This window comes from Palaemon carinicauda, chromosome 4, assembly GCF_036898095.1.
Source record: "Palaemon carinicauda isolate YSFRI2023 chromosome 4, ASM3689809v2, whole genome shotgun sequence".
Lineage (NCBI taxonomy): Eukaryota > Metazoa > Arthropoda > Malacostraca > Decapoda > Palaemonidae > Palaemon > Palaemon carinicauda.
The window spans coordinates 113,655,808-113,668,307 of record NC_090728.1 but is presented as its reverse complement, the minus strand read 5'-3'; positions in this window follow the sequence as shown (position 1 = coordinate 113,668,307).

Sequence of the window (12,500 nt, the reverse complement as noted above, 5' to 3'; positions counted from 1 at the left end):
TATTCCATTAATAATTCTATGAGAAATTCGTACACCATAGTCACTTCCAGAATTTACAGCTTTGCACCCTCATCTGCTTCACTGTCTAAATATTCTCTCCAGTCATTCCTGGCTTTTCTTTTGACCCTACTATCAATACTGGTATACTTAGCATGCTCTACTTTGTAATTTTCATCACTTTCTCGAAAAAATTTCAACAATCAATTTCTGTCTTTGTTTCCTTTTTATAGTATCCCAAGTATCATTTCATATCCATGGCTTTCTCCTTGTATCTGCTTGTCCCAAGACTTTACTACCAACTGAATGATATATGTTCTTAATTTCACATCATTCTTCAATAATTGTCTGTTCTTCGTCTCTTAAAGTCTCTAAGACTGCAAAACGATTCCTACATTCAATTGCAAATGTTTCTCTGTGCTCTACTTGTAAGAGCTTAGCTGTATCAAACCTAAGTATTCCATCTATTTTCTGTTAGGCAATTTCACTTTTAATTTCAGTTTGGCAATGAGGAACTGGTGATCACTACCAATATCGGCACCTCTATAGCTTCTTACATTTCTTAGACTAATCCTTCTCTCTTTAATAATGTCAATGTGATTTATCTGATTTTTGTAATTACCACATGGTGAAGTTCATGTATACTTGTGAATATTCTTATGTTGAAAATGAGTACCTCCAATGACAAGATTGTTTGATGAATAGAAACTTATGAAATGAGCTTCATTTTCGTTTGCAACTTCACCCAAACCCTCAATACCTATCAATTCTCTATCCCTTGATTATTTCAAGAAACATTAGCATTGAAGTCATCAATCACAATTTTCATATCTCTCTGGGATCTCATCTTTGCTATTAACAATCTACTATTTACAGTTCTCCACTCGGTTAATGACTTTTCTGCTCTTGGTGTCTTCAACATTCCTACATCTTCCCTTCCAACTCCATCTGATCTTCATGAGTAGATATATTTATTGCCTTGGTCAAAAGTTTCCTTACCAATCTTTTTATAACGTGTTTCACTTAATGCCAAGATATCCAAACTATATTTCATAAATTCAATCTCCAGTTGTTGTAACTTCCCAATCTGATTCATGGTTCTAACAGTCCAATTACCTATTTTAATTTTAATATTTTTAGCATTTATAAACCGGGAGATTCTTAGCACCCTGTTATGCCCGGAACTCTGGCCCATTTTGTCATCTTCGCTTTCCATGATTGACTAAATCCATAGAGGATTCATTGGCTAGATACATCAAAAGATAGCCAGTTCCTTGTGATGCACAGTGCCTATCTAACTAAGGTAAGTGACCCCTGCCGGTCCATACTAATTCTCGTAAGATCAACCGTCAAGCGTCAGGAGTAAAAGCTGAAGAGACAGTTTTTCTATCTTCTTAAACCTAATCTGATACCCTACTGTCAGTGACTTCATCGAGATTTAGCAGGGGATTTCCTCCACAACCAAAGCTCTCGTCACTCCGACAAGTTGCTCATCCACTTATACGAGTATAACCATTGATAACCATTCATTGCTAAGATATACTTCTAGAACGGTAATATATATATATATATATATATATATATATATATATATATATATATATATATATATATATATATATATATATATATACACACAGATATATATATATATATATGTGTATATATATATATATATATATATATATATATATATATATATATATATATATATATATACATATATATACAGTATATATATATATATATATACTTACATATATCTATGTATATATATGCACACAACCGGATATATATACATATACATATGTATGTATATATATATATATATATATATATATATATATATATATATATATATATATATATATATATATATATATATATATATATATTATATATGTATATATATATATATATATATATATATATATATATATATATATATATATATATATATATATATATATATATATCAGTTTAATTCATCCTGAGAGTATGCTTGCAACCTAAAATGCATGTATCCTGTAACAATTATTCTGAAAGAAAATAAAGCAAGGTCACATGATACGTTCTGCATTTCTATAGATACTCATATACACTAATTACTTTTTGCATAAATTATAACCCATAATATTAAAAAACAATAAAAATCTTTAATTCCAAATAAAAACTGAAAATAATCTGTAAATGAACTTGTACCTTACTTTTGAGGAGAGTCTTGGTTGCTGTGAGGGAGAAAAGGAAGAGGATGAGGAGGTAGTTAATGCTCTGAAGGACAATATCCTTCTACGAGAACTTATGGTAAAATATCAGTTCTTTTTTTTCTCTTGAATGACATTCACTATCACCAACTGAATCCCATGATTCTTTGTCATCACTTACGTTCAGTTATCACAAGGAAGGTATCTAGAGTTAATTGCTTTTGCATTTTTTTTTAAATAACATGCAATGGAACCATTGCATAGCCAGTACATAAATTAAATGCTTTTTCTGCAGAAATCTGATTCATGGAAACGGTGTGAACACTGCTTGGGTGGCGTATCAGCACTGCTGACTGCTTTGTCTACAAAAACCGCCCACGCAGCACGATAATTTTGCTCGCACGCTGAAGCAAAAACATTTTTCATCCTAGGGGATGCCGTAGGACATCAAGTCCGGGAACAGCGCTATCTTCACATTCTCAAGTAATCCGAATGGTGTACGACTAGTTAAAACACCAGATTAACCATTTTTATAATAAATGATGCAATGAATAGGAGCATGACTATAAACAGATATCTAAAATACACGAAATATTTCTTCTCCAAATATTTTCTAATTTTTTTTCCTATTTGTCAGTGTCACAAATCAATATATCTGCGTATATATTTATATATCAGCCTTGTATTATATTAATGTAGAAGGATTTTGTGTGTCATCATAAGCATTTTATTTTTGTTTATTGTTATAATTTCTGTTTATACACGGTCTTATTCTACAGTTTATTTCTGCATAAATATTTATATATCAGCTCTGTATTATATTGATGTACAATGATTTTTGTATATTATCATAAGCATTTCATTTAGTTTGTTATAATTATTGTTTATACACAGTCTTATTCTATCGTTTTTCATGTTAAAGTAGTTAACTGTTGTTTACTGAAATTATGATAGTAAAACTTGTGTGCTTGTTCTGTTGTTACTGGCTAACGCTAGTTTCTTGATTTTAATTTGTAATATGTACGTTAAGTCCTTCACAACAGATGTCGCCCTGCTATTCATGGATACATATTTATGGTTATAGAATTTGTGTTTTTGCGGAGTCCTTGGAAACGAGCCGAGGCGACATCCAAACTTATGTTTCAGGGAGACACACAACCGGTGGTGCTTCTAATGCACGTGTTATAAAGGAATTTCTCTCTCTCCCAGTTTAAGACTGGAAGTGCGAGGGGGTTATTATTATTATACTGTGAACTATTATAGTACTTAAGAAGTTTTGCTCAGTAGAGCGTGATTGACAAGTGTATGCTGCAGTTTGTGACTTATATATTGAAGAGTTAATAAAAGCTATACTAGAATAGCGAAATTAAGCAGAATAGTCTTATTTTATTTTCACACCTGCCAATTACTGAACCTGAATGTGACAAGTGGCGACCTTGCCAGGATTGGCAACAGTGAAAAATATAAAGGCTGGAAATTGAAGTCATGGAAACCTTCAAAGAATATCTTGCATTGGCAAAGGACTACGGACTGGACGACGAGAAGGCCATTGAGTTTGCCGAGCACAGGGTTCAAGCAAAAGAAAAGAATTTTGAGAGAGAAGAGAGACTGAAAAGGTATGACGCCGAGCGTGGGAAGGCTTTGGCCGAATTAGAAGAGAGGGAGCGGGAGCGACGATATGCACTAGAAGAGAGAGAGCGGGGGCGACGACATGAACTAGAAAAAAAGAAACTTGAACTAGAGGCAGCACGACAACATGTAGAGGCACCAACAGTGATCAATAACCACTCTCCTAAAGCAAAAATCCCAAACCTCCCGGAGTTTGTGGATGGTAAGGATGAGCTTGACAGCTACTTGTTAAGGTTTGAGAGGTATGCTAACACACACAAGTGGGACAGGTCAACGTGGGCCTCGTCTCTTAGTGCTCTTTTGACAGGGAATGCCCTTCTAGTCTATGGTCGGCTCTTTGACGATGATGCAAAGGACTATGAAATTTTGAAGAAAGCTCTCTTCAGAAGATACAACCTTACTGAGGAAGGCTTCCGTAAAAAGTTCCGGAACACGCCCCCAGAAGAAGGAGAGAGCCCTGCACAGTTCATTGTCAAGCTCAAGAACTTCCTCAAGAAGTGGATGGAACAAGCTGGTGCTTATGAGACTTTTGCTGAGCTCCAACAGCTGGTGATCAAGGAACAGTTCATCAATGCTGTCTCAAATGCACTGGAAGTTCATTTGAAGGAAAAAGCCCCTACTAATCTGGATGACCTGGCAAAGGCAGCAGAGCAGTACCTTACAGCTCATGGAACTGAGCTCTATAAGGAGTCCAAGGTAGCTAAAAAGCCTGTGTATCGACCACCTAAGCAGACAGGACCAAGTGCTTTTGAGAATCCTTGGCATGGGCCCAATGAGCAAGTCAAAGGGACTTCAGCTAGAGATGTAAGGTGCTACAAATGCAACCAACTCGGCCACATAGCATCGAAGTGTCACCTCTCAGATTAGTCAAGGGGTCCTAGAAATGACAAGAAGTGTATGTAGGAAATTGAAGACCATCAAAACTGCTTATTTGGATGTTGAGAAAGGTGTTGAAGAGGCACAGACACCAGTGGCACAAGTCTCGTCCTTCTGTTCAATCAGTGCCCCTCCTCCAGAAATGGATGTAGCAAAGATAGATGCTTGCATCAAGGAAGGAAAGCTTTTCCTTGAGAATGGTTTTGCAGTCCCTTGTATGAATGCTTGTGTTCCAAGCAATGAAGACTCTATGCCTGTGACAAAGGGTCGAGTAGGATCCCACATTGTTCGGGTGTTGCGTGACTCTGGATGTAGTAGTGTGGTAATCAAACAAAAGTTTGTTGATCCTGAATCCTGATCTTTACACTGGAACCTTAGTGCTGGTCAGGCTTGCTGACAACTTCCGGAGAGCTCCAATGGCTAAAATCCACATCAACACTCCATACCTGATTGGAGAAGTGGATGCAATTTGTCTTCCTGACGCCCCCTATGATCTCCTAATTGGAAACGTTCCATGTGCAAGACCAGCTGAAGACCCTGACCCAGCGTGGCAGGACACCTGTGACCAGGAGACCTGTGCAGTGGCAACAAGGGCACAAGCAATGCGAGAGGGTAAGAGACCCTCTCCACTGGTAGTGCCAGGCAGTAACCTGTACAAAGAAGTCAATAGGGATGAAGTTTGTCGACTACAGAAGAAGGATGACACACTGAAGAAGTTTTGGACCTCTAAAGAAGAGAGAAAAGGAAGGCAAGTAATCCGGTTTGAAACCAGGAAACAGTTATTGTACAGGACATTTGTTTATCCAGACATCAACCATGGGAATCCAGTCTCCCAAGTTATGGTTCCTAAACCACTGAGAACACAAGTCCTGACATTAGCTCATGAATCTACCTTAGGGGGCCACCTGTGTGCCAAGAAGACAAAGGAGAAGATCCTCAGAGAGTTCTACTGGCCTGAAATGGGTGCAGATATAACGAGGTTCTGCAGATCTTGTGACATCTGCCAGAAGACAATCAGCAAAGGTAGGGTGACAAAAGTACCTCTTGAGAAACTGCCAATCATTGATACTCCATTCAAGAGGGTATCTGTGGATATAATTAGTAAGATACACCCACCATCTGAGAAGGGACACCAGTTTATCCTCACTATGATGGACCATGCCAGTAGGTATCCTGATGCAGTGCCCTTGAAGAACATTGACTCTGAATCAGTTGCAGAAGCTTTGGTAGATATGTTTAGCAGGGTAGGGGTGCCTGATGAAACATTAAGTGATCTTGGAACACAGTTTACCTCTGACTGCATGAAGGAAGTAGCTAGACTCCTCAGCATGCGACAACTTACAACTACTCCATACCATCCAATGTGTAATGGATTGGTGGAAAAGTTCAATGGAACTCTAAAGCAAATGCTGAAAAAGTTATGTCAAGAGAAGCCTAATCAGTGGCACCGGTATATCATTGCTGTGTTGTTTGCTTACAGAGAAGTTCCTCAAGAGTCGACAGGATTCTCCCCCTTTGAGATACTATATGGAAGATCTGTAAGAGGGCCAATGCAGATTTTGAGGGAACTATGGACAAAAGACATTGAAGAGCCAGAAGTCAAGAGTAGCTATCAATATGTCTTTGAGCTCAGGAAAAAAATGGAAGAGACCATGAAACTAGCAAATGAAGCACTGAAGTTGGCACAAGGGCGATACAAACATTACTATGATAGGAGATGCAGGCCTCGAAGTCTTCAGGTAGGCGATCAAGTACTGATTCTACTCCCTACGGACAGCAATAAGCTACTCATGCAGTGGAAGGGCCCGTTTAATGTAGAGAATATTGTGGGCAAGAATGATTATGGTATAAACATTCATGGAAAAGTTAGAACTTTTCATATCAACATGTTGAAGAAGTATCTTCAAAGAGCAAAAGATGTCATCTTAGATACAGCGTGTGCTGTGTTTGACAATGTTAGCAACTCAAGTATAGACATCCATGAGGATGAAGAGTTACTGGAGATAGCACCAACCTCTGCATCAGAAACAATAAAGGATATTATGTTTGGCTTAAACCTTGACCTGCATCAGCAACGTCAAATCAAAGAACTTGTGCGGGAGTATGAAGATATCTTTACGGACATCCCTGGAACGTCAAACAAAGGTGAGCATGATATAGAACTTACATCGCATGAACCCGTGAGGAGTAAGCCATACCCGGTACCATATGGTGTCAGAGCGTCCCCTAGGAAAGAGATAAAAGATATGCTAGACATGGGTATCATCCAGGAGTCTGCATCACCTTATGCTTCGCCAGTGGTGATGGTAAAGAAATCTGATGGGTCAAATAGAGTATGTATAGACTTTAGAAAACTTAATCGTATTACTATATTTGATCCAGAACCAAGGGTTACAGCAGATGATGTTTTTGCCAGGTTATCAGAAAGCAATTTCTTTACAAAGATTGATTTCACCAAGGGCTACTGGCAGATCAAGATTCGATCAGAAGATGTCCCAAAGACAGCTTTTGTTACTCCTGATGGCCAATATGAATTTCTTAAGATGCCTTTTGGCATGGTTAATGCAGGAGCCACATACGTTAAGTGTATGCGAACACTTCTTAAAGGTCTCGATAATGTGGAAAGCTATATAGATGACTTACTGGTGCACACAAAGTCATGGTCTGAGCATTTAGAAACCTTGCAAGAGTTATTTCAGCGTATTAGAAATGCAAATCTCACAGTTAGGCCAAGCAAGTGTATTTTAGCTTCAGAAACAGTGCAATTCCTGGGGCATGAAATCCAGGGAGGCACTTTGAGTCTTCAGGAAACCAACATTAGTAAAATTCAATCAGCCCCACAACCAAAGACTAAGAAGGAGGTAAGATCGTTTTTAGGACTTACGGGATTTTATCGTGCTTATGTCCCAAACTATGCAACCATTGCTGCTCCGCTATCTGACCTGACAAAGAAGGGGAAAAGCAATGTTGTACAGTGGCAGGAGCCTCAAGAGAAAGCATACAACAGTCTGAAGTCTATACTGGTTAATAAACCTGTCCTGCGCCTTCCAGACCTAAACAGAAGATTCATCTTGAGAACAGATGCTTCGGATGTGGGACTAGGGGCAGTGTTACTTCAGGAATATGAGGATGGTTTGTTCCCCGAGAGTTTTGCCAGCCGGAAACTGTTGGACAGGGAGCAAAGATACAGCACTATGGAGAAATAGTGTTTGGCTATTGTGTGGGCTCTGCAGAAATTCAAAATGTATTTGTATGGTGCTGACTTCACTTTACAAACGGATCATCAACCGCTGGCATTTTTGAACAGTTCAAAGTTTACAAATGACAGAATAATGAGATGGGCAATGTTCTTGCAAAATCATCGATTCAGAGTAGAAGCAATAAAAGGTAGTTCAAACGTTGGAGCTCATTTTCTAAGCAGGGTATTGGGATAATTCTTGTCACAATGCCGGGTTGACTTTTAGATGAGATGTCTATACAGATAATGGTGGCTAAAACTTGATAAATTGAATTGTAATGTTGGGAGTATAAATTTGAAAATTTATACTTAAAAGGGGGGCCTGTGTCACAAATCAATATATCTGCGTATATATTTATATATCAGCCTTGTATTATATTAATGTAGAAGGATTTTGTGTGTCATCATAAGCATTTTATTTTTGTTTATTGTTATAATTTCTGTTTATACACGGTCTTATTCTACAGTTTATTTCTGCATATATATTTATATATCAGCTCTGTATTATATTGATGTACAATGATTTTTGTATATTATCATAAGCATTTTATTTAGTTTGTTATAATTATTGTTTATACACAGTCTTATTCTATCGTTTTTCATGTTAAAGTAGTTAACTGTTGTTTACTGAAATTATGATAGTAAAACTTGTGTGCTTGTTCTGTTGTTACTGGCTAACGCTAGTTTCTTGATTTTAATTTGTAATATGTACGTTAAGTCCTTCACAACAGATGTCGCCCCGCTATTCATGGATACATATTTATGGTTATAGAATTTGTGTTTTTGCGGAGTCCTTGGAAACGAGCCGAGGCGACATCCAAACCTTTGTTTTAGGGAGACACACAACCGGTGGTGCTTCTAACGCACGTGTTATAAAGGAATTTCTCTCTCTCCCAGTTTAAGACTGGAAGTGCGAGGGGGTTATTATTATTATACTGTGAACTATTATAGTACTTAAGAAGTTTTGCTCAGTAGAGCGTGATTGACAAGTGTATGCTGCGGTTTGTGACTTATATATTGAAGAGTTAATAAAAGCTATACTACAATAGCGAAATTAAGCAGAATAGCTTATTTTATTTTCACACCTGCCAATTACTGAACCTGAATGTGACAGTCAGGCTCTAGAATCAAGGCAACTTAATGATTCCATGAAATGGGCCATCTCCTCCAAGTCAGTGATCGTTTGGTGAAATTTATGAGGCACCAATGAGAAACTCGCCCCAGTTTTGCATTTTCTCATTGTAAAATACTCTCGAAGCTACCTTCGTAAACACAGCAACTGGGTGACGAGACAGTAAGTTGATGGGCAGGAATAACGAGATCATATTCTAAAGATGTTAGCATCATCAGGGAGATGCAAAATAAATACTTAACGCTGCTTACTTTTTTAAACCTATATCCAAGGTGAGAAAAAAGTTTGACGGAAATAATTTTGTGCTGGAGCTTACAGTAAAAGCAAAGAAAATTTTAAATTCATTATGAAAAATATTCCAAGTCGATAGGCACTTCATGGGTAGGCAGATGAAACTCGTGCTTAGTAACTAACGACATTTAAGAGCTTGTATAAAGATTATAGAATAAAAGGAAAGAAAATATAGTCTAAAATCGATAAAAATAGGTTGGGAAATAGGATCATTTGATAACTTATATGAATAACATTTTATAGTGTCCAATTAGAGAGGAAGGAAACAATTAATAATATGCTTTGTTTGCCATTTCATGTTTGTTTTTTAGATGTTATACCCCTTTTGAAAAAACTAGACATTGCTGTAGTGTTTAAATATAATTGTACATTAAAAAACATGTTAATTAAGAATAGTTCTGGAAATGATAATAATGTAATATATAGCATTCCTTGTTCAGAGTGTAACCTATTTTATGTTGGCCAAACATTAAAAAGTATACCAGTCAGATTAAAACAACATCAGGTGGCCGTCTCCAGGGGTTCTCTTAATAATGCCTTGGCCTCCCATTGGTTAGGGTCAAGTCACAGAATTGGTTGGTCAAAGGCGGAAAAAGTAATCCATGTAAATGACTATTTCCAAAGGAATATTGTTGAATCATTTTTAATCTCCTGTACTCAAGGTAGAAATTTGAATCTAAGCCCAGGTCTGTTTTCCGTTAATCCAGTATTATCCTTTTATCTAAAATCTGACTTCTCCGGAATTATTAAGAAACTGACAGCTGTTGGATCCCCTTCTCCTGTATAAATACGATGTCTTTGTATATGTATTCTCATTGCTGAGTTTGATAATGTCCTGAGTGGATGAAAGTACTAACTCCAATCAAGTCTTTTTCATTTTTCCTTTCGTGGCTATAATACATGAATATCATTTATTTGAATTATCTAAGAATTTTAAGACCATTGATTGGAGTAAAGAAATAGCGAATATATATATGTGGTTATGCCTTTTGGGTGACTGTTTATTTTAACTTTCCCGTTAAAGATACTGATAGTTAGATTTGAACTCTTATTAGGCAATCTGAGCAAGCAGGACTTTTCTTGGCGCAATTAAATCTTGTCTCTTGAGGCCACTGTCATGACATGTATTCTCAAAGAACTTTCAGATTAGTCCATCAGCCTTATTACAGGTATTACTCAACTCAGCGACTCTTTAAGCTGAAGGAGAGTTGAATGGGCCAATCAATCGCAAACATTTAAACTTTTAGGGTTTTCATATTTTAGAGAAATAGATTTGATTTGTCTCTCCATCTATCCAGGATTCAGGAATTCTCCTCTTGCTGCCGTTTAATGATTATAACAGTCTTGTAAATGTGATATGGAAATATAATTCATAATTGTTTTACTCCTTCTGTATATCAATCATATCTCTTGCCTATCGATAGCAGATATTTTCATACATGGGTGTTCTGGCTTTGACTGGATCAATCAGTTTCTCGTTTGACTTTCTATTTTATGCTCGTTTTTTTTTTTTTTTTTTTTTTTTTTTTTTTATGCCCGACTTAGTCGGAATCGGCAAACGATTTTGTTTATCAGTGTCTATACATATTCTATAGACCTTGTTGTACATTACATGAGCCTTTAGATGTCTAATGTGGGAGCTCCTCTCACATCCTAATGACTATCGTTAAAAACAATCTTTAAAACAATTCATAATTCATGTCATTAGGAGCAATGCAAATTCAGTTATATGAGATGCAATCTTTTTTTTTTTTTTCTTTTTTTACTGCAATTCAGATAAAATCGAAATGACATTTAGGATAACCCGAAGTTTGGAATTGATGAGATTATTTCTCTTTTTCTTATAGGAATTGTTATAATAATGCTTTTAACACTTGTTTTTGACGAAACTGCAAGAGAGGAAAAGAGCAGAAACTAATTGTCAATAAAAAGGTTAATTGATTTAATTTTTTCTGTGATTACGTTTAAACTGAAGCATTTGTGCATATCATGACTGCAACATATGGAAATTGTATCTATAAGTATCTCTTTATGCAGATTAAAGCCACGTCTGACAGCCATGAGGCTAAATGATAAGTACTGTGCAAGTAGAACAACCTACAGGGCAATATATGGAATGTCATTGGAATATTCCTTGTAAGGAATATCTTTCTTTTTTCATATCTCTCCTAATACAACCAACAGAAGATTAGGAAACATCTCTTTCTAGGCAGCGACTTCTATTACGAATTTGCTCAAAGGAAGCCCAATCATAAAAAGTTATGACTGGTTATTATCAAAGTACAAACTCTAAGACAATTTTCTTCTCTGAATTAAATCCATCCATTTCAGTTCAATTAATTTTAATATTTCACAACGAAGAAAGCGGAGATTTTATTCACTGACCTTTAATAATCTGTAGTTATCTAGGCTTCAATTAATAGATACACGAAACTGTTAGCTGGGGTAGGGGTTTTGATAGACAATCCGCCGTTTCTGTCTGTTCCAATATAAAAGAGATTGACTGAAGGGCTTTTAAACTGTTAATTGCCATAAAAGTTAAAAATAGATTAACACCAAGTTGAAAGTAAAGTGACTCCTAATATTTGGATAATATGCTTGAGCAAAAATGTAAGAAAGGGATGATTTACTTACCATAGCAAAATCACAATACAAATTAATAAAAGAAATTAAAAACTATAATAATGAAACGTTTCTGTATGAACCTGCTGGAAGCGGAGAGAGGGATAATAAATTAATTAACACTTCTCTAACAAGCAAAGGCTGGGGTGTTGATGGGTCATTGTGTTTAACAAATCTCCTCAACCCCCCTAGTCTCTCTCCATCATAAACTTCTAGAAAGTTCCAAGGATACGTTTGGACACATCTGCTGTCACACGAACTAACAATGGGATTATCTTTACGGTCCTGAAGAATAAACCGACCATCAAAGAGTTGCCGAAGAGGTGATACTTATTCAAACCTTTGAAACCATATAAAAGTTAAGGGATTAACTAGGGAGTACCAAACACTGGTTTAACTAAGGTCTTTCTAACTCTGGCCCTAAAGTCTGATGATAGAAAGAGAGAGAGAGAGAGAGAGAGAGAGAGAGAGAGAGAGAGAGAGAGAGAGAGAGAGAGAGAGAGAGAATTTC